Below are 24,422 nucleotides of genomic sequence, written 5' to 3'. Positions count from 1 at the left end.
TATTTGGTCAACAGAGTCTTTAATCTCTGTGATATCTGCTGTTTTTAAATTTATTTTTTCAAATTCCTCTTTAAGCTCTTCTACTGTCTTCTTAATCTCCTTTATGTCGTTTGCCATTCCACTTATTTTATTAAGTAGATTTATGTGAAAATCTTTGATTAGTTGTTCCAATGTCTATGTCTCCTTTTGTGTTTTATTCAGTCATTAGGCAGGACTATATCTGTCTACATCGTGACATGCTTAGTGATCTTCTGCTGTCTTTGTGGCATGTAAACATCTTGATTGATTTACTTTGGGAGTTGATTTCTTTCAGTAGTCTAAACCCTTGTGCTTGTGGGATGGATATACAGCAGGGTGCAGGGTACAGGGCGGGGTACGACAGTGCAGTAATTCATTGCAAGGCAGGTATAGGCATAGGTTGGGGATGTTACACTGGTGCTTGTGAACGTGGGTGCCCAGTGGATGTAGCTGTGTGGGTACAGAGGTCTGGGGGGCATGAGCCTGGTGTGTGCTGGTCTAGAGCACAGAGTCCTTTGTGTGTATGCATAGAGCTGTGGCAGCAGGTCGGCTTTATGCCTTCATCGATTGAGGAAGATCTGACTTGGCTGTGCAGGTCAGTGCTTTCTTAGAGCTGGAAAGTGTGGCTGAGGGCCAAGCGCATGCACGAATCTAGGTGTGCCATAAACTGATGCATAGAGCTCATGGGGGGGCGGGTTGAAGCTTGGTGACACTATGGGCAGGGGCGGGGGTAACCTGGATGTAAAGGTATGCGCCTGCAGCCTTTATGCACTGGCAACAGTGTGCAGGAAACAGGATGAGGTTGGTAGTGCTTGGGAGGGGTGCAGGAGAGGTGGATGGGGCTGCACTTGGGGTGCGGTGTGGGATAGGTACACACACTGGGGGTTGGTGGGGCAGGGGTGCTTGGAGTGCAGGGAGTGGGGGTGGGTGATGGGGTTTAGGTGCGTGCGGTGTGGGGTGAGTGGTGGGTAATGGTGCTGTGTTGGTGAAGGTAGGGCATTCAAGGAATGCAGCATGGCTTACTTCCAAGTCCCCGGCCCCCCGTCCATGCACTCCTGTAGGCTTTGTGCCAGGCTCCAGCTTTCTGCTTCTCAGTTCCTCGGCCTCTGCAACCAGGACCACCCTATGTGGTGCAGAAGGCTCTCCCAGGTCATTTGCATTCTTGGATCACCATCTCAGTTGTCCCCCCCATCCTTTCTCTAACTTTTCCACGGAGCTACCCTATTTGGCCATTTTCCCAGAACCACCATATACTTTTTTTTTCATTAAAATGCCAATGTTTTAATGATAGAAGTATAAAATAGATATAAAATTCAGAATCACTTATTTGTCTCACATACAAGTACAGCAAGTATTAAGCAGGTAAATAGAATGACAATATAATAACAAAAATAGAATTTGTATATTTGCCCAAATTGAAATAACTATATCTTCAAACTCAAGGTATAGGGCAAATTGAATGTTTGATCTTGGCAACTGCTACATCATCAGGTTAACACTTCTCATATAATGAAGGAGGTATTTCTCTATTCACACAGACTTTTTAAGTACACATATGCTGATCTGTAAATAGTTTTCCTTCCATGTTTGGCATCCAACCATTAAAAATGCACACTTCAAATTCTTCTGTGTGGGCTGATACTCCTCTCTTCAGAAACGTCAGTAATGCTTTTGGATAAGTTTTGAAATATGAACTGTAAATTAACACAGGTATAATCTTGATAGTATGAAAAAATATTCACATTAAAAAAAACTACAATTATCATCATTTCTATTTCCTGAAAATTCAGTTGAGGTAGCCTCTGCAAGTCACAGCTCCACATTCGCACACAGTTCTGACCCTCTTTTTGGCTGGGCTGTGGTCAATAGAATTTGAAGATATATCTCCAGAACCTTTCATTTGATAATCAAAAGTCAACTTTTCTCCAGCATTTATGGTTCTGGTGGAAAATAATGCTATTCGGGGAAGACGAGCATCAAGGTTATCAATGAAACCATTGAACACCTGAAGATTTGGGTCACAACTGTGATTCACAAAATGAGATACATTTCCATATGGTGCTGCATCTACTGTGAATTCATCCGATTCATAGTCCAGATCAAAGTGGTATGTAATTCCTTTGTTGTCATATAGCTGCCCCTGTCGTTCAGTTCTTCACTTGTAATTACCTGAGATAAATAGTTCTGCTTGTCATTAGAGAACTGCTGAAGTAGTAATGGACATTTCAGATTTTGCAAAGGTTCCCAAGTATTTGTAGAATCTGGCCATCCTTTCCATTTTACGAGATAATATTCCATATCCTTTACTACCTTGTAGTCACACAAGTATTCCACCTCATAATTGTTTAGATTCCTTTTGGTGATTCCAATGGATTTACATGTGAGCTTTTCTTTTCTACATAATTCCTGAAGCGTATCAAGTGAAACTAGGCAAGGCACACAGCAAGCTCGACGCGCATCAGGCCTGGCTGCCGCCATCTTGCAGACTCCCCACCATATACTTTTTAACTTGTGAGAATCAGCTTCTTATTTATACCAAATTAATTTCAGTCAGATATTGATATGCTACTCCTGCACAGCTCAAATTCATTTCTCCCCTTTTATGGTTTTATTTAAAAGCATATTACATCTATAAATGTATAAATGATAGTTGCAATTATTATTTCATATAATTTTATTAAAATTTCAATATAATTTTATGTCTTTTAAAAAAGCAAAGCAAAAAAGGGGAGGAAATATTTATTCCTAGCACTTGCTAAATTAGCCTTTTATTTATCATTTCTGGTTCTGGTCATTTGTTCTTGTTTATTTGAGATACATTTGGATCATTTCCTTAGCCCAAATAAACTGCTTTCCATTCACCTCCTTTGTGATATTATGGGAAATATATTCCATTTCTGTTTGTTAAAGCTGAACAATATATGATATAATATTGCTTTAGACAATCTCTCTTTAAATCAATCAAGAGGAGGAAAATATGCATTTATATTGTCATTTATAATGGTATAATACCTTTATTTATTATGTGAGTTTGTGTGTGTGAGTGCAGTTTCAGATTACAACCTTGGGTTCCCTGCTTTCAGTCTGAAGACCTTCCTTTAGTATTTCCTGAAAGGCTGTTCTGCTAACAATGAATTCTCTGCTTTTATTTATCCAACAATATTTTAATTAGCTGGATACAGGAATCATGGTTGACAGTTCATTGCTTTGAGTACTTTGAATATGTTATCCCACTGCATTCTGGCTTCTACTGTTCTTCTGATAAATCTGCTCTTAATCTTACTGATCTTCACATGTAAGTGACAAGCCATCTTTCCCTTGCTGTTGTCAAGATTTTCTCCTTATCTTTCCCTTTCAACATTTTTACTATGATGTGCAAACCCCGTTAATTTTTATTTATTCTTTATTCATCTCTTCTTTTCATTGCATAATTTCTATCAATCAATCTTCATGCTTGGCAATTTTTTTTATTGTTGTTGATTTACATGGGCAGGCTCTGGAAATCAAAGCCAGGTCTTCAGCATAGCAGGTAAAAATTCTGCCACTGAGCCACCAGTGCACTGCCCTCAGCGACTTTTTTTATTTTTCAATTAAAATCTTCTGTTGTGCCTCGCTTATGAATTGTTTTCCAACTACTCTACTTTTCAATTCCATAATTTCCATTTTGTTCAGTCTTATAGTTTCTTGGATTTTTTTGTTGTTTTTTTCTGTATGCTGTATGGTGGGGGTCACATTTCATTCTTTTTCCATGTGAGTACCCTGTTCTTGTAGTACCATTTGTTGAATTTTTGTTTATTTGCTTTTTCTTTCATTTGCTTGTTGGTTTGTTTTTGGGAAGTGCATGGGCCAGGAATCAGCTTACAGGTTTTTTTAAGTGATATTCTCCACGTTCAGAAAGAGTGGCAAGGTGATACCTCCTTATGCAAACTCTTCCTTTTATTCCCCATTGATTCCCACTGCCCCAAGACTCCTATCTTATGCTTTCCTGACTCAATTTCCCTACTCATCCAGTGCTCTTAAGCCCCTTTTAACATTCAGCCCCCATTTTCTTCTTCTACCTCAATATCTTTCAGGCATCATCCTGTTTCCCTCACAGTTGAAGAAGATATAGAGGGGAATAAAAAGACTTGTTCCTAGAGTGCAAAGAAAAAGTCTTCTCATGCCAGTACAATTTCAAGGAAAGTGAAGTGAGTGGAGAAAACCTAAGAAATTTCGGCCATTAGCTAAAACTGAATAGGAGCTGGAACCAAAAGCACTGAGGCCAGGTTCAAGAGACCTTGCCATATGAAAACACTACAAGATACAACAGCATCAATGGCACAGAGATGGTTGTGATTAAAATGAAATTAATATTTAAAAATCCCCTACTTCCAATTTAGTGTGTTTCTCTGCAAGGTCTCTTTTCATAGGTAGGGAAGGAAGGAAAGGAAGAGGCATGTGTGAGAGAATGGAGAAAAGTTGGGTCCTTCAGAGCTGGGAGTGGCAACCTCACCCCTTCTAAGAATTCACACAGTGGCCATGGTCTACCCAAATGCTGGGTCCTAGGCTCCACCTTCTCCAAGCACTTGAGTGGCAGCCTTGCTCTGCCAGAAAACTGTGTAGGCCCCATCCGCTCTAAACATTTGGCATGGTGGTTGAACTCTCCTAAAACATCAGGGAGGAAGCCCTGTACCCTCCAAGCACTGAGCCAGATACGTTGCCTAACCCAAGAACAAGTGTGGATCCACTCTTTCCACACATGTGGGTGTGTTCACACTCTTGGGCCAAGGATATCTTTTTGCTCCAGATCTCTGCTTCCATGGTTCTGCCCTTCAAGTCATTCTCCCTTCAGTTCATCTCTATTCTGTCTCTTTCAGTCAAGAATGGAAGTGCTTCTAGTCATAAAACTTCATGAAACCCTTGTCAGTGTTATGTGTAGTTCAATGGGGTCCAAACCATCAGACAAAAGGGATTTCCACAGATCTTTCCTGGATAACAGCATTTCAAATCCTGATTTTCACTAACATGGCTGATTGGATCCATGTTTAGCCACACATTCTTTAGTAAATACTTATTCAGTTAAACCCTCATGTGGAGCTTTGTCTCTGGGACTCTCTTCCTGGAAGTTCAGGGAAGGCCCTCAAGAGCTGCTTCTGCCCAGTTTCAGAGAATGCTATTTGGATAGGCTGAGAATTTTCAAAACCATCAGTTTCTGGTTCCTTTGTACTTAAGAGATTAATTCTCAGTGTATCCCTTTCTTCTTGCATTTTACTATGAGCATCAATGTGAAAACAGGCTGCAGCACCTTCTACACTTAGCTGGGAAATCTCCTCATCTAAATATCCAAGTTCATTGCTCACAAGTTCCACTTTCGGTATGACATTAGGACAAAATTTCAGCAAGTTCTCTGCTACTTTATAACAAGGATCACATTCTATTCAGTTTCCAAATCATGTTTATCATTTCCTTCTAAGGCCTTACTGGAGGGACTTTAGAGGTCATATTTCTAATGACAGTCTCTTCGAAGCAATCTAGGCTCCTTTTTTCAAGAACCTCACAATTCCTCCTGCCTCTACCCATTACCCAATTCCAAATCGACTCTACATTTTTAGGTACTTATAATAGCAGCTCCCTAGATTTGTATCAAAAACTGCCTTGGTTTCCAGGCTGCTAAGACAAGTACCATACAGTGAGTTGGGGTAAACAACAGGAATCTATAGACTTGCAGTTTCAGAGGCTGGAAGGCTTACTTCCTCCCAGGGCCAGTATTCTTCTAGCTGGCTGGCTAATCCTTGGGATTCCTTGGCTTTCCTTCCTAATGGTGATACCCTCTCCTTTCTCTTCTGGGTCCTGTTTACCTATGGCTTCTACTCCTCACGACTTTTTCTTAATCTAGCCTCCAGTGATATTCACACCCACAGGAATGGATTATGATTAGGAACATGCTTTTTGTGGGGTGCATAACTCAACCTATGACAATATCAATATCCATCAGAGAAGTGCAAATCAAAACTCTAATGAGATACCACTTCACACACACTGTGATGGCAATAACTAATATGAAAGATAATAAGTGTTGGTCAGGATGTGGAGAAATTGGACCTCTCATACTTTGATTTTTGGGAGTCTAAAATGGTGCAGCCACCATGAAGAACAGTTTTGGCAGTTCATTAAAACATTAAACATAATTACCATATGATACAGCAAATCCATTCCTGAGTATATCCAAGAAAAGTGAAAATATATGTCCACAAAAACATCTTGTAAGTGCATTTTTATGGTGGCATTATCCATTATAGCCAAAGAGGAAACAATCCAAAGCTTCATCAAGTGAGGATTAGAAAACAAAATGTAGTATATCCTTGCAATAGACTATTATTCAGCCATAGTAAGAGTGATATTCTGTCACATGCTACATGATAAACCTTGAAAACATTATGTTAAACCTAAGAAGCCAGCCACAAAGTGCCACATATTGTATGATTCCATTTATATGAAATGTTGAGAAAATGCAGACCAATAGAGACAGAAAGTAGATCGGTGGTTGCCCAGGGCTGAGAGAGGCATGTGGAGTGGTTGCAAATGGGTATAGGGTTTCTCTTTGAAGTGCTGAAAATGTTCTAAAATTGTAGTGATATTTGCACAACTCTGTGAATATACTAAAAAAAAACCATTTAATTTTACACTTTAAATGGGTGAATTGTACAGTATGTGAATTATATCTCAATAAAGCTGCTATACAATCAAAAGAAAAATCCCCAGAAAGGGTGCATTGGATTGGTTTGGCATTTATCTTGTGCCTTGGCTAGAAGCCACAGAACATTTAAATCCCAAACAATTACCATGAACCACCAGTCCCTAGGTGACCTCTTTCCGTCTACCTCTCTAATCTCATCTCCTACTACTCTCCGTCCTCCTCTTTCACTCTGAAGCAGCTGCATTGACCCCCGTTACTGCTCCTCAGACAATGTAAGCTCATTCCTGCCTCAGGAATTTTTACCTACTCTCTCCTATGCCTCAAAGGATTTTTTCCCAGATCTTTTGCCTGGCTTCTTCCCTCTCAACATTCAGTTCTCAGCTCAAAGGTTATTTCTCTCACCCTCACTCCAGTCAATTGCCATTTTGCTAGTTTGTCTTCATGAGTATTATTATTTTAAGACATTTGTTTTATGCCTATGGATTTATTTCTATCTTATCTCTTTTCCTTAATAGAAAGTAATCCCATGAGATCAATGACCATGTCTCTTCCATTCCTCATGCTATCCACAACACATGTCACAGAGCCCACGACATAATAAGTGTTTGTTAAAGCACTTTTTCATTTAGGAACACAAAAGTTACTGCAAATTCCCTTTATACACTAAATGCCATCACCGTAATTTTTGACAAAAGACATTGAAAGGAAGACGGGTGGTGAACAGAATCCTGAAACAAGATATAACTAGAAATTTCAGGGCTTGATTATAATCAGGCCATGATGTAGTAGTGTTAGAACTTCCAGGATCCACCAAAAGTAGAAACCAGGGCTGGGAACAAGACCCTCTTCATTTTCACACTCTTGGGTTCAATATTCCCTCTCTGTATGTCTCTATAATATAGGTACATCTAATAATGAGCAAATTGGGGTCTTAGCAGCTATAAATTTCTTTGCTCATGAAACCCCCGTCCACATCACTCTACATGAGTCGACTCCAGTCTTCTCCATCTTGGATATCTTTCCAGTTTGTGCCTGTCCATCCTGTGCTGCCTGGCATCAGCGCACCCAGAAGAACTTGTTTGCCATCTCTTCTTGCTTTCAATTGTTATGTACCATAGAAAAGCCATGTTCTTTTTCCTAACCCAATCTTGTGGGAGTGGACCTATTGTTTAGCAGGAGACTTTGACTGTGTTCTTTCCATAGACATGTGACACACCCAATTGTGATTCTAACTTTTTTATTGGATGGTTTCCATGGAGATGTGATACACCCAGTTGTGGGTGTGACCCTTTGATTAAATGGAGAAGTTACTCTTCCCATTCAAGGTGGGTCTTGATTAGTTTACTGGACTCTATTAAGAGAAGAAACATTTTTGAGAAAGCTCAGATTCTTGCAAGACAGTTTCTTCAGAGCCAACAAAATGCAAACACTTGGAGATGGTTTCAGAGCTGACAGAGAGAGCAGATGCCTAGGCATGGATGCTTGGAGCACAGCAGACATCGCCATGTGCTTCCCATGAGATGCTAAGGATGCCAGAGCTCAGAGCTCCTCTGTGTCCCAGAGGAGCTAAGTGAAGGCCCACAGATTCTTAGAAAAGAAACCGCTGGCATCAGAAGCTGGAAGCAATGGAACCAGGAACAAGGACTAACAGACGCCAGCCATGTGCTTTCCCATGTGACAGACATTGGACTTTATTGAGTCAAGATATCTTTCTCAGGATGCCTTAATTTGTACATTTTTATGGCCTTAGAACTGTAAACTTGCAATTTAATAAATTCCCTTTATAAAAGCCAACCCATTTCTGGTATATTGCATTCCAGCAGCAATTAAACCCAAAATATTTTGGTACCAGAAAAGCGGGGTGCTGCTGTGGTTTGTAAATACCAAACATGTTGGAATGGCATTTTAAATGGATAAGGTGAAGATTCTGGAAGAGTTGTGAGAGTCTTGAAAGAGAAGGCTGAGAATGCTTTGAAGAGACTGTTGGTAGAAATGTATGCTCTAAAGTTACCTCCTATGAGGCTTTAGTCAGAAGTGATGAATGTGCCTTTGCAAACTGGAATGAAAGAGATCTTTGTGGATGGAAGGTAGAATTGGAGAGTGATGAACTTGGATACATAGCTGAAGAAATTTCAATACTAAATGTGGAACATGCAGTCTGGCTTCTCCTTGCACCTTATAGTAGAATGCAGTAGGAAAGAGATAAGTTGAGAACTGAACTATTGGGTACAAAGAAACAAGAAATTGAAAAATTCTCGGCTTCTGGAAGATGAGACCCAAGAGAATAGGGCCTCAAGTGAGTATTTAACCCAAAATGGAACCATTTATCTATTTCAGAAAAAGCTAGGGTTGGAAATGGAGTTATCTAGAAAGGATTTGTGGAAAGTCCTATTGTCTTATGGTTTTGATCCCTGTGTGCTACATGGAAAATCAACAAACTTTTTGTGAGATCTGTATATTCAGAACCACTGCCAGTCTGTACTAAAAGTGACAGAAAAGAGACATATTGAAGGAAAAATTACTTCAAAGGCAGAACCATGGAAACTAAATTCTAGAGCCAGGAAATCTTTTTTTTCAATCTACACAATTTATTTTAACCTTTGTTCCCCTGTTACTTGTTTATCCTTTATCCATGTTTTTTACTTTTCTCTCCATACTGTAGATAAAAGGAGCATCAGACAGAAGGTTTTCACAATCACACAGTCACATTGCAAAAGCTATATCATTATACAATCATCTTCAGGAAATATGACTACTGGAACATAGCTCTACAGTTTCAGATACTTCCCTCTAGCCACTCTAATATACCATAAACTAAAAAGAGCATATATATATAATGCATAACCTCCAGGATAACCTCTCAACTCTGTTTGAAATCTCTCAGCCACCGACACTTTATTTTGTCTCACTTCTCTCTTCCCCCTTTTGGTCGAGAAGGTTTTCTCAATCCCTTGCTGCTGAGTCCCAGCTCATCATAGAATTTCTGTCCCATGTTGCCAGGGAGGTTTATACCCCTGGGAGTCATGTCCCACATAGAGGGGGATGGCTGTGAGATCGCTTGCTGTGTTGGTTGAGAGAGAGAGAGACCACGTCTGAGCAACAAAAGATGCTCTCTGAGGGTGACTCTTAGGCTTAATTTTAGGTAGGTTTAGCCTATCCTTTGCACGGTTAAGTTTCATATGAACAAACCCGAAGACTGGGGACTCAGCCTATTGCTTTGGTTGTCCCCACTGCTTGTGAGAATATCAGGAATTCTCCAAACAGGGAAGTTTAATTTTTTCCCCTTTCTCCCCCTTCCCCCAAAGGGACTTTGCTGGAGCCAGGAAATCTTGGTCCAGGAGACTGGCCTCACCCACACACATGGAGAGGGTGAGTTTGCTCTGGAAGCAGAAGACTGTCCTGCTTCATGCGCCAGGAAGAGTTTTGGTGCCCCAGGTCTCAGAGAGGTTGGAGCACATAAACTGGGGATTGGGGGGAGCCTGGTGATGGCACCATTGTTCTAAAGCGGTTGAGCATGTACCATGGAGATGGCAGACATCGTAGTTGCTGTCACAATGCTTGGAGAGGATGGAGACAAGGAAAAGACGGTCTTCCAAACAATCCCCAGTTTTTTAGTGCTCATCCCAGCATTTGCAGAGAGCAGGGTCACTGCATAAGCCCTTGAAAAGATGGGACTGCTGCCTTCTAAAGTCCCAATGATAAATGACTCTCAGAATTTGAAATCCAATGGAGTTTGCTCTGCAAATTTTCAAAACTGTTTGGGTCCATTGACCCCTGTTTTCCTTTCAATTTCTCACTATGGCAATAGGAAGATGGATTCTATGACTGTTCCCCATTTGTGTATTGGAAACAGCTAACTTGTTCTGAGTTCACAAGTCAACAGCCAAAAGAGGATGTTTTTGCCTTAGGACAGCTATTGCCTATAACTAAATTTTATGAGATTTTAGTGTTTTGACTTTGTACTGTATATGTATTGTTATTGAAATGGTTTAAAGCTTTGTGATATTGTAACGGAATGAATGCATTTTTTATATGGAAAAAACATGTCTTTGGGGGATCCAGAGGGTGGGATGTGCTGTTTTTAAAGTGTTACGTATACAGAAAAGCCATGTTCTTTTCTTAATCGATTCTTGTGGGGGCAGACGTATTGCCTAGGGTGGAAACTTTGATTGGATTCTTTCCAATGGGATGTGACACACCCAATTGTGGGTGTGCTGTTTTGATTAGATGGAGATGTTACTCTTCTAATTCAAGTGGATCTTGATTAGTTTGCTGGAGTTCTTTAAAAGAGGAAACAGTTTTTAGAAAGCTCAGTTACTTGGAGGACAGTTGCTTCAGAGCCAAAAGAGATGCAGACATTTGGAGATGCTTGGAGTGCCATCATAGAGAGAAGATGCTTAGACAGGGATGTTTGGAGACTAGCAGACATCACCATGTGTTTTCCTATGAGATGCTGAGCAAGCCAGAACCCAAAGTTGTGTCCCAGAGGAGCTAAGTGATGGCCCACAGATGCTTAGAGAGGACACCACTGGCATCAGAAGCTGGAAGCAATGGGACTGGGAACAAGGACCAGCAGATATCAGCCACAAGCCTTCCCATGTGACAGACATCTGCCTTTATTGTGTCAAGCTATCTTTCTCTGGATGCCTTAGTTTGGACATTTTTATGGCCTTAGAACTGTAAACTTGAACTTAATAAATTCCCATTATAAAAGCCAACCCGTTTCTGGTATACTGCATTCTGGCAGCATTTAAACAACCAAAACACCATTCCTGTCCTGGAGGCAGCTCTCTTCTATAAGATTCCACCACAAAATAGTTCTAGTGTCTATGACAATCTTTGAAATAATTTCCCAAAGCTGGGAGAGGGTACAACCAAGAAAAAGATGGTCTCCCCAATGTCCCCCAAGGTTGCATTCAGAGAGGAGCAGGCCACCTCATAGGCTCTTGGAAAGGGTGGGACTGCCGCTTTAGAACACCCCAAGGATAAATGACTCTCAGACTTGGAAATCTAATGGAGTTTTCCATGTAGCTTTTCATAATTGTTTGCATATGGTGACCACTTTCTTCTTCTTCTTCTTCTTCCTCTTCCTCTTCCCCTTCCTCTTCCTCCTTCTCCTCCTTCTCCTCCCCCTCCTCCTTCTCTTCCTCCTCCTCCTCCTCCTCCTTCTTCTCTCTTTTTTTGCATAGAAGGCACCGGGAGTTGAACCCGAGTCTCCAGCATGGCAGGCTGCCTGCTAAGCCACTGTGGCCTGCCCTCTTCATTTTTTAATGTAGATATTTAGAGCTATAAATCTACCCCCCAGCACTGCCTTCACTGCATCCCATAAATTTTGAAATGTTGTATTCTCACTTATATTTATCTCCAGGTACTTACTGATTTCTCTTGCAATTTATTCTTTCGCCCACTGGTTGTTTAAGAGTGTGTTGTTTAACCTCCATATGTTTGTGAAAGTTGCAGTTCTTCAGTGGTTATTGATTTCCAACTTCATTCCTTTGTGATCAGAGAATATGCTTTGAATAGTTTCAGTTTTTTAAAAAATGTTAAGACTTGTTTTGTACCCCAGAATATGATCTGGGAGAATGTTCCATGAGCGCTTGAGAAGAATGCATAACCTGCTGTTTTTAGATGTAACAATCTATCTATATCTATCTATCTATATATATATCTGTAAGATCTAATTCATTTATCATATTATTTAGGTTCACTATTTCCTTATTGATCCTCTGTCTAGTTGTTTTATCTATTGAAGAGACTGGTTGAAGTCTCCTACTATTAATGTAGAAATGTCTGTTGCTCCCTTCAGTTTTGCCAGTGTTTGCTCATGTACTTTGGAGAACATTGATTGGGTACATAAACATTTGTGGTTGTTGTTTCTTGGTGAATTGCCCCTTTTAAAATATATGGTGTCCTCCAACATATTTGCACTTAAATTCTATTTTTTCTGATATTAGTATAGCTACTCCCATTTATTTTTGGTTATTGTTTGCATGGAATACTGTTTTCCATCTATTCAGTTTCAACCTATCTGTATTTAGGGTATAAAATGAGTCTCTTGTAAACAATATAAAAATAGATATTATTTTTTAATCCATTCTTCCAATCTGTGTCTTTTTATTAGGGAGCTTAATCCATTAACATTCAATGTTTTACTGTAAAAGCCTTCCTTACTTCAAACATTTTATCCCTTGGTTTTTATCTGTCAAACCTAGTATTTTTCTCTCTTTTTATCCTTTTAGTTACCCTTACCGATAATCATCTTTTCTATACTCTCCTCCAAGTGTGTCTTTCCTGTCTTTTTTCTCAGCTGACAGAACTCCTTAATTATTTCTTGGAGGGGAGGTCCTTGTTAACAAATTCTCTCAGCATTTGTTTGTCTGTGAAAATTTTAAACTCTCCCTCTCTTTTGAAGGACAGTTTTGCTGGATAAAGAATTCTTGGCTAGAATTTTTTCTCTTTCATAATATTAAATATATTATCCCACTGCCTTTCCACCTCCATGGTGCCCAATGAATAGGCAGCACTTAGTCTTATGTGGCTATCCTTTTACATGGTGTATCACTTTTCTCTTGCTGCTATCAGGATGCTCTCCTTTAGCATTTGCAGTCTGATTAGTATGTGCCTTGGAGAGGGTCTATTTGTATTCATTCTATTTGGAGTTCGTTGCACTTCTTTGATTTGCATAATTATGTCTTTTATAAGTGTCGGGAATTTTCCCCAAATTATCTCCTCAAATAATCTTCCTAGCCCTTTACATTCCTCTTTTTCTGAAACCCCAATGATTGTTATATTTATGGTTTTCGTGTTGTCCATCATTTCCCTGAGATCCAGTTCAAATTTTTCTGTCTATTTTACCAGTTTCTCTTTTGTGCATTTGAATTCAGCTGCTCTGTCCTCTAGTTCACTTATTCTTTCCTCTCCCCACTTATATTGGCAGTGTGTCTCCATATATATATATATATATGTATGTATTTTTTTAAAAAAACATGGGCAGGCTTTGGGGACTGAACCCAGGTCTCCAGCCAGCAGACAAAAATTCTGCCACTGAGCCACCATTGCACTGACCTCCATATAGTTTTTATTTGAACTACAGCACCTTTCATTTCTGTAAGTTCTGCTATTTTTCTATTTTTCATTCAAATTCTTCTTTATGCTCTTCTAGTATCTTCTTGATATCCTTCATCTCTTTAAGCCAACTAATTGAAGTTATTTAGGAGATTCATTTGAACATATTTGATTAGTTGTTTCAAATTCTGTGTCTCCTCTGGCCTTTTAACTTGATCACTTGATTTGGCCAAATCTTTCTTCTTCATATGGTTTGTGATTATTTGCTGGTTTCTTGGTATTTATTATCTTGTTAATTGGTCTCCCTTACTCATCTAATACTTTGTTTTCACTTGACTTTGCATTGAAGATGTCCTTTGGTTTGTCAGCAATTCCCAGCCAGATCAAGGCAAGGGGTCAAAATCAGTGGTTCCAGCCTTTTTTAGAAGTCTGATGGAGGCTGAGCAAAGAAACAGCCTGCCATTCTGCCTTTTCCAGCAGATTTTATTCCTGGACTACCTCTTCCCCACAACCCTGCCTCTCCCTGACTGTGGCAGGCCATGGGCAGGTTCCAGACAAGGTGAAAATCTAGTCAAGGCCACAAGCCCCCAGGCACACTGTAAGCTACTGGCTCTGGGTGTGGGGGATGAGCACTGTGCCCCGCAGCAAAGCCTCAGGCTTGTAGGTGCAGTGGGTCTGTGGTTCCCAGACTCCTATGTGGAAAGTCTCTGGGTTGCAGGACTGAAAGTTTCAACTTCAACGGCCAGCAGCTGGTCCATGAGTGCTCTGCTTTTCATTGGACATTAGGACTGCCTTGGGGGTGGGGGAAGGGCACCTGGAATTGCAGTGCTCTCTCCTCATGTCTGCAGTGAGCTCCCTGGGCCCCTGTGTATAAAGGATCAAGGCAACGGGACCCTGGCCAATTGTCAGATTGGCTCTTCTCCCCCTCCCGCTGAAGAGAGGACACCCAGTCTCTCCCAAGACCAGGCATCTACAAAGGATTACCTCATGGATGGGGGATAGTCACTGGGCACTGCAGCAGGGTCTCTGTATGTGGGTAAAATAAGGCTACTGGCTCCTGGGTTCCTTCTGGGAATGCTAGGCTGCAGGACTAAGAGAAATGCCTCTTCCACATCCCTGAAGCAGGATGTGCTGCTTTTTGACTGCCTGGCCCAGCTATTGTGCTGCAGTGGATCTTAGTGTTGGTTGCAAGTGAATACAATCACCGCAATTTCTCAGTCATAGGTTCTCTGCTTCCCTATATAATGCAGACATCCTTTTCTGGTCACCAAGACTCCTGAACCGCTCTTTGGTCATTTTCTGCCTGTCCTCTCATTATTTCATGGTGGAAGAATGGGTTCTCCCTAGCCTGTTATGCCACCTTTCCCATAAATTGAGAGTTTTAATTACACCGTCTTTCTTTCCAGTAAGCCTGAGGATTAGGGGAGATAGGCACAATGAAAATGTTGCAAAATAGGCCAAATTTGTATATTGTTTTTATAGTTTGTTCTTTAAAGTGGGTTCCTCTGTGTTCTAGTTTGCTAGCTGCCAGAACGCAATTACCAGAAACAGAACAGCTTTTAAAGGGAGAAATTTATCAAGTTGCAAGTTTACAGTTCTAAAGTAGAGAAAATGTTAAAATTAAAGCAAGTCTATAGAAATGTCCAGTCTCTGGCACCAATGAAGTTCAGAATTTCTCTCTCAACTGAAAGGGCACATGGTGAACATGGCAGCATCTGCTAGCTTTCTCTCCAGGCTTCTTCTTTCATGAAGCTCCCCCGGGACGTTTCCCTTCTTCATCTCCAAAGGTCTCTGGCTGCACAGGCTCTGTACCTCTTTCTAAAATAGTTCCCTCTTAAAGGCTCCAATAAGCAACCCCACCTTGAATGGGTGGAGACAAACCTCCATGGAAATCATCTAATCAAAAGTTACCACCCACAGTTGGGTGGGTCACATTTCCATGGGAACAATAAAAAAAGCTCCCACCCAGCAATATTGAATGACAATTAAAGGACATGGCTTTTCTGGGTTCCACAAGAGATTCAAACTGGCACACTCTGTCACTGTGAAGTTCCAAGGGAATTTCCCAATCTGGGATTATTTTTCCTATTAATACCTTTGCAACAGTGGCCCCAGTAGCTTTGTCTACAGAGAAAAGGCTTTAGCCTAATGGGAGTACATACATTATTTTGCCTACTGAGAGTACATTATTGAATAATATTTATAGCCTTGGGATGGAAGTTGTGTTAGTTAGATTCGGTTGTCAACTTGGCCAGGTGAGAATACCTAGTCTGGTTGCTGCGGACATAAGCCAATGGTACATGAACCTCATTTGTTATCTGCAGTCGGCTAGGAGGTGTGTCTGCTGCAATGAGTGACATTTGACTTAATTGGCTTGTGCTTAAATGAGAGAATGCAATGTAGCACAGCCCAAGCAGCTTGGCATTCCTCATCTCAGCACTTGCAGCTCAGCCCAGGCCTTTGGAGATGCAGAAAGAAGTCACCCCGGGGAAAGTTGTTGGAACCCAGGGGCCTGGAGAGAAGACCAGCAGAGACCATCCTGTGCCTTCCACGTAAGAAAGAACCTCAGTGGAAAGTTAGCTGCCTTTCCTCTGAAGAACTAACAAAATAAATCCCCTTTTATTAAAAGCCAATCCGTCTCTGGTGTGTTGCATTCCGGCAGCTAGCAAACTAGAACAGAAGTCATTGCATAAAGTTCAATTGCCAAATTTCAAAAGATCTATTAGGGAAAATGTACCAGAGAGGTTTCCCTGGATTATACTTGGGACAAAATGAATAATTGTGATGTATTTTTCAATGCTATTCTACAGGCTTTTTTCCAGAAACATTGCTTTTTTCAGTTTACCATTTTATCCATATTCCTGTGAGGTTTATTATGAATAATTTCCGAAACAGTTTTCTGCAGGTGTAGTCGCTAGGTTCAGGTGTCAACTTGGCCAGGTGATGGTGCCCAGTTGTGTTCCTGTGAACTTAAATCATTAACATGTGAATTTCATCTATGGGTGATTACATCTGTGATTGGCTAAGGGTAGTGCCTTCTGCAATGGGTGAGGCTAAAAAGAAGAAGTCAGAAGAGAGAGAAACAGCTCAGAGCAGCTCCAAGGAGCTCGAGCACAGCCAAGCACAAGCAACTCAGACCTCAGCAGCTCAGGCCCAGATGTTTGGAGATGTAGAAAGGAATTGCCCTGGGGAAAGCTGTTTGAATGAAGAAACCTGAAGGAATGTGCACAATTGCTGAACAAAGTTGGATGAGTTTAGGTATATTGGAAAATGCAAAAACATTACTCTGTTACAGCAGGAGTACTGAGCAAAGCATGCTTTATTTCTTTAAAGCATTTTTGACTAGGTTCATCCTAAATAAGTGGTCCAATTGGTTTCACTTTAAACAAGGCATAAAAGGTTGAGTGATCAAAGAAAAATTACTAATCTAATTTCTATAATGTCCTGCAAAGCCTAAAAACCCTTAGTTGACATTTGGTATTGGGAGGAGGGAAAGTTGGGATGCTTTGGGTCTGATCAAAGTCTATGTGGAGGCCCTGGGGGCAGTTATAGGTGGAATAGAAAGAATGTGGCTAAATGAATTGGAATAGTCTCTAAAAGAGGGTGGTTAAATTTTATTTCATTGACTAAAAAGACCGGAATAGGACTTGTGCTTGGTTTGAAACTGTTTTGTACCAACCAAAGCCATGTTCTTCTATTCCAATCTTTTGAGTATAGACCTATTGTGGGTGGTACCTTTTGATTAGGTTGATTCCGTGGAGTTGAGACCCCAAACATTCAAGGTGGGTCCTAATCTGTGTACTGGGGTCCTTTAAGAGGAAGACATTTTGGAGAAAGCACAGATGTTTGGAGAGCCAATACAGAGAGCAGAGAGATGAAACCAGACACAGACATTTGGCGATGCAAGGCTAAGAGATGACACCAAGAGTCTGTCCCAGTGAAGATAAGTGAGAACCCACAGACATTTAGAGAGAAAGTCATGGGACACAGATGCTGAGAGAACTGTTTGAATCCATAAGCCAGGAGAGAGGGCCACCAGATGTCATCATGTGCCTTTCCCTGTGAACCCAGATGCAATCAGCCTTTCTTGAGTGAAGTTATCTGCTTATTGATGCCTTAATTTTCATATTTTCATGGCCTTAGAACTGTAAATTTGTAACTGAATAAATCTGCTTTGCCAAAGCCAATCCATTTTTGGCATACTGCATTCTGCAGCTTTAGGAAACTGAAAGAGATTTTAGTACCAGAGAAGTGGGGTGCTACTGATGCAAATACCAATATTGGAATGGCTTTATAAATGGGTGTGATTGTTGGATTCTGGTGTCAACTTGGCCAAGTGATGATGCCCAGTTTTCTGGTCAGGAAAGCACTAGCCTGACCATTGCTGCAAGGATATTTCATGGATGGTTGATAAACCAGAAGGCTAGTGTATTAAATCATCTGTCAGTTGATTGCATCTGTGGCTGTTTATATCTGAGATAAACTAACGAATGCCATTCACCAATGAGAAAATCCGATCAGTTGAAGACTTTTAAGAAAGAAGAGAAACTTTTTCACTGCTTCTTCAGCCACTGAGCCTCTCCTGTGGAGTTCGTCCAAACCCTTAATTAGAGCCGCCAGCTTCACAACCTGCCCTATGGATTTTGGACTCTTCCAGTTCCATGGTTTGGTTTATAAATCTCATATTTACAGATCTCTTCTGCTGGTTATGTTTCTCTAGAGAAACCTAACACAATGGGTAAGGAGAAGATTCTGGAAGAATTGTGAGATACTTGAAAGAAAAGACCTAGAATTCTTTTTTTTCAAAGGGAGAAAGAGTTTATTACCAGGTGCTGGTAGGAGAGCAGATGGCCTAGCAACCCAAATTTGTCTCCCTGAACTGCAGTAATTCAGATAGTTTTATTAGAGAAAAGATGGGCATGGTTTAGGATAATGAGCACAGTGATCCCAGATGATGTGATTAGAGGTGGTTTGATTATTGAAAATGTGTAGATTGGTTACATGCCTAGTCACAGAATGTATGAAAGAAAATGGCAGAATGAGGCATAGGTGACTTGTAGGTTAAAGTCTAAGCTACTGCACATGTCAGGTGGGCCCACTTTGGTTAGATCTGGTCTCAGTCCTCCAGACAATTTTGGGCTTGGGGTAGGTTAGTTCTGGGAAGACCCAAGATCCTCATTAACAAACACTAGGGACTATATTTAGTGATTACAAAATTCTAAAGTTGAAAAACTGGACAACTAGGTACTGATGAAGGTTAATCACAAAGTTTTTACAAATCACAGGGGATAAGATAAAGGCTATACAATCATTCATCAGAGGTCAAGGCAGCTGGGTTACAATTTAGATATTTCAGGAGTTCCCTCTGTTTACTCCAATATACCAGAAAGCAAAAAGGAATATCTATATGATTCAGTAATCAAAATAAACCCTTAAATCCTGATTTCTTGGTTACAATTCTTCCCTCTCCTTTGATAATTATCTCTCAAACTTGAGGGATATCTGGGCGATGACTCTAACTGCTTCAAGGCTGAAAAGGGGCATTGTTAGTAAGGGGAAAAGGGATGAAATGATGAAGCCAGTTGTTATTCCTGGAGAGTCCAGTATTTCTAGGTTTCAGAGCATCTCTGGCATGGGAACAATTTGGAGTTTTCAAGTCTCTGTAAAACAAGCTTAATATGTAAAATTTTATAGAGCACAGGATATCTTTCAGGGTTTCTAGGAATATTGGTTGGTTGGAGTTTGCCATATTGTGGCAGTTTGCAATATCTGGCTGAAACCTCCAGAATGACCTCCCAACTTGATGTGAAATCTCTTAGCAATCGAAACTCTACTTCTCCCGTTTTGGTCAGTTAATCCATGATGCTAGGGTCAGGCTTATCCTTGGAGCTTATGTGTTATGATGCCAGGGCCAGTTATGTCCTGTGATGCCAGGGCTAGTTATGTTTCACACTGCCAGTGCCAGGCTTACACCCCTGGAAATTATGTCCCACACAAAAGGAAGCTCAAAATTCTGCTTAGAAAGAGACCACATTTGAGTAACAGCAGAGATTTTCTGGAGATGTCTTAGGCACTAATCCTAAGTAGATTCAGTTTACTGTTACAGAAATAAGTTTCATAAGGGTAAGCCTCAAAATTGAGGCCTTGGTTTATTAAATTGGGAGCCCCTCTTGCTTAAGAAAATGTCAGGAATTCCCCAAGTTGGGAAGCTTAATAGTTCTATTTGTCCCAGTCCCTTAAGGGACTTTGCAAACACTTTTTCATTTTCTTCCCAGAATACTTTGAAATGTATCATTGCATAACATTAACTTGTACATAACATTAAGATTTTGTTCCTTATTCCAGGTACTGTATCAAATAAAGCAAAATTACATTAAATGGCTGGACAGATTAAATTAGATAGTACATTCTGGACAAAATAAACATTTTTCTTTTTATCTCACATAAAAGTTAAGGCTTTGAAATACAGACAGTATTATTCTTTACCTTGTGTATTGATTTACCTTAGTTTTAACCAGATCAATTTCATCACATCTTTAATCAAAGTTAGATCATTTTCAGTTGTTTTTTTTAGACAATTGCTATATGGATTTATGCTGACTTTCAAAGCTGAAGAACTAAATTTGAGTCTCAAGTGTCACACAGATACTTAAAGTTCCAGGGAACTACTAGGTTATATAAAGAGCAAAGCATTTCAGAATTTAAAGATAAGAGTTAAAGCTTACAATCTGAGCTTTAATTTTTTTTGGGGGGGGGAGGTTTGCATGGCCCAGGAATTGAACCCGGGTCTCCCACATGGAAGGTGAGCATTCTACAACTGAACCACCCAAGCTTTAATTTTTATAAGCATCTTTAAATGAAGCTACTTTCAGAAATAAAAACATTCAGTCTTTTATATTAAGAAACCATAGCAGAGGTCTTGTTCTGTTTCACTTTTACACATTTACCAGATTTGTGTTAACAATAAACTATTATATATATATATATTTGTCCTGCCTTTCTTTTAAAGTTTTTCCTTGTTACTGACGGAGCTCTGACCTATAGCTGACAACATACGCTTTTAGGGAGGAATTAGAGCAAAGCAATGCAACTGACAATTTGGCTGTTTCTATGATCTGTAGCCTTCTAACCATGACTAACAACACCATATCACTGCTTAACAGCATAAGATTAGTATCGGTGAGAATATTGTCAAATTTTTAGGAATTTTATACAATCTCTAAATATATGAATAATATTTTACCTATACAAATTTAACCAGCAACAGGATAGAAAATCCCTTTTAACCACTGTAATACTTCTCAAACACCTCCTATGCAATAGGTGAAACTAATTTAGCACCTTACTTATACAAGGTGAAAGAACAAATTATTTGTAATAGTTTTTCCCTTAATAGTGAGAAGGCCTGTCTTCTAAAATAAAGGAGGAGAAGGCCAAGGATATTATTCTGATGTAAGATCTTTGTTTTGAAGACAGAGTAATTGGATGATTAGGAGAAACTTTTTTTAAAAAAAACTTTAAGAGTAGACTAACAATCCACGTTATTTTAACAGGGAGAAAACTAAACTTTAGTTTTGTATGAATACTCAGGTTAACACAAAAGCTTTCTTTTTTTAAATATATGATACACAAAGCTTTTGAACCTGCGTACTTTCTTCCAATAACAGTATTCATGAAGAGGGAAAGAGACAGAGATACTACAAAATAATGGAACAAAAGAAGAAATTTATGCTTGGTTTGGAACACATCCAGGCATTTATATACTTTATACTCAGAACGTACAAATGATTACTTTACAATATGCCTAAAATCTTTCAGTCCAATTCAGCACTACCTTCAGAGATCAAAAAAGTCCCAAATTCGAAATATAATCAGTTTTTTACACATAAGGGGTTTATAATCAGAAAAAACAAAATTTTTCTCAATATTATTTCCAAATGCCAAATAATAGCAGGAATATATTAGTTTACAAAATTAAGCTATGGTTTCTAAAAACTAGTTCAGAGATCTATTTATTTAGATGCTATTTTCTTATTTAAAAGTCTTACAATGTCATCTCTTCTATGAGGACTTCTTAGATCATTCCTTATCTATTTGCTTTTTAAATTTTTCCAGCACCTTTATTCCTTTGTTACCACTGTCTATACTATGCCGTTTGTAGTGGTTAGATTCAGGTGTCAACTTGGCCAGGTGAAGGCACCTAGTTCTGTTGCTGCGGACATGAGCCAATGGTACACGAACCTCATCTGTTGCTGATTACATCTGCAGTCGGCTAGGAGGCGTGCCTGCTGCAATGAATGATGTTTGACTTAATTGGCTGGTGCTTAAATGAGAGAATGCAATGTAGCACAGCCCAAGCAGCTCAGCATACCTCATCTCAGCACTCGCAGCTCAGCCCAGACCTTTGGAGAGACAGAAAGAAATCACCCCAGGGAAAGGTGTTGGAACCCAGAGGCCTAGAGAGAAGGCCAGCAGAGATCACCCTGTGCCTTCCCGCATAAGAAAGAACCTCAGTTGAATGTTAGCTGCCTTTCCTCTGAAGAACCAACGAAATAAATCCCCTTTTATTAAAAGCCAATCTGTCTCTGGTGTGTTGCATTCCGGCAGCTAGCAAACTAGAACACCCTTGCACAGGTATATTCTAACTAGAATATAAACTCTTTGAAGCTAAGAATAAGGTTTTCTCTATTTATGACAGCATTTACTAATGGAAATATTCTGATTGACATTAACAAAGCCACTACAAATTCAAATCTTTCCCATACTAAGGAAACAAATGGCCAAGTAACGAAAAGCTAGATTCTTTGAAATCCAGGTAATCAAGGTTATAAAAAAATCCACTTACATTTCTTACCAAACTTAACCAATTTCTTAAATAGGTGTATTTGAAGCATCAGCATATTCTTAATTATACTTTATATAAGTTTTATCACAAGGTACATTGCTCTGTTCATATAACCTGGCCTATCTAGTTAGGCTATTTTAAGAGGAATTTTGAGAATATATTTATAATACTAGCTTATTTTATCAGTAAGCTTATATAGATTTAGGGAGAATGCACCAAAGCAGAATAAAATCATATTTGTTCACTTAAAAATTTATCATAAAATTCCTTTTATCAGAGGTTCAAAAAATCTCTCTGTTTTCATATCTTAAAATTGCAAACAATTTTTTTTTTTTTTTGCATGGGCAAGTACCGGAAATCGAACCTGGGTCTCCGGCATGGCAGGCAAGAGCTTTGCCTGCTGAGCCACCGTGGCCCATCCTACAACAATTTTAAAAGTACATTGACTATCAAGTTCTGGAAAATACATTGCAATCGTTTAATTTGCCTCAAGCCTAAATTCAGGAAAACCTTTTCCGTATCTCTCAAAGATCTCTCATTTTACATATCAAAATTTGATAATTAGATTTTATTCAGTTACTCCTATCCCAAAGCTATTTATATATTAATAATGATCTGATTGCCACTGCAAAGGTATTATTGGAAAAAATAATAGTAACACACATAGTCTAGTCTATTGCATTTTTATGCTTACCATTTCTAATCTCCAGGCCCAGTAAAAAAGAATTCTAAACCACAGCTCCCCATATCTTTCTGGGCCTAGGGCCTTCCCCATAACTGTTTTAGGTGCTTGGGCCTTAGGGAAGGGGCAGGCTGCGCACATGGAAAGTTATCAGGCTTGTTGAGTTTTAGTTTTGAAAGTTTTAGGTGAGGGCTGTGGAATTTTGAGAGCTTCTATGCCCTTCTTTAACTATTTCCAATTGTTAGATTTAATTTACTTTTACTATAAGCTGTGACCAAGACTATTGGAAAAGTTCTTAATTGTCGGATTACTCTTTTTTTTTTTGGATTACTTATTTTTTAGGAGTATAGTCAACAAATTTAGGCCAGGGCCTCAAACCCCATAGAGAACACACACCAAATTAACAATTAAAAATTAAACAGACATAAAACACTTATCACACTAATTTACCAATTAGCCAATACCTAGATAATACACTGGCTAACACTTAAACAGGTCTACTTAATTTCATTAAACACCAGTAAATTGCTGGATTAGGTCAGGGCTTCAAACCCTGTACAGTATGGTGCCCCAAATCAGAAGGTGTAGAGGTCAGAGCAAAGGGGATCATTCTGGAAGTGTGACCCTGACCTAGGTCAAGGGGACTCGAACTTTCTATTTACTCCCCGGTCCACTTTTACGCTGATCACCCACTTACCCAGTCAGATGTCTGGACATGGAACTGGAAATGGTTTCTCTCTTTGAAGTTTTCTTAAGGCACCAAAAATCTCTGGAGTGCCGGCAGAACCGAGAAACCCCAGTGGCTGAGCTTCTAGACTAAATTCAGTCCAATGGCCGCAAAAGGCTTGGTTACCTGGCTGACCTGCTCTGCTGGGGTTCCAGAGATTCAGATATTTGTCCCAGAGGATCGCCAAATTGTTACTAGACAAAGGCCATGGATTCTTCTGCCTGACGCGCTCAATAACCAATTCCGGAGACACCAGGGTTCAAAGAGAGAAAGAGTTTATTACTAGGAGAGCAGGTGGCCAGCGGACCAACATCTCCAGGCCTAGACTTCTGTAAAGAGACTGTCGCTAGAAATATGAAGTCTAAAGATGCTTCCAATGAGGCCTTAGAGAGAAATGATGAATGGGTCA

The 24,422-nt window shown here is 39.8% G+C and overlaps 1 pseudogene; it reads right to left on the bottom strand.

Moving 5' to 3' along the window:
* Window positions 1-1,804: 1,804 nt before the first annotated feature.
* Window positions 1,805-2,496, bottom strand: LOC143671093 (histone-lysine N-methyltransferase SUV39H2 pseudogene; annotated as a pseudogene).
* Between the last annotated feature and the right edge of the window lie 21,926 nt (window positions 2,497-24,422).

The sequence above is a fragment of the Tamandua tetradactyla genome, chromosome X (assembly GCF_023851605.1).
Source record: "Tamandua tetradactyla isolate mTamTet1 chromosome X, mTamTet1.pri, whole genome shotgun sequence".
Classification (NCBI taxonomy): Eukaryota; Metazoa; Chordata; class Mammalia; order Pilosa; family Myrmecophagidae; genus Tamandua; species Tamandua tetradactyla.
This window is presented reverse-complemented; position numbering and strand designations above follow the sequence as displayed.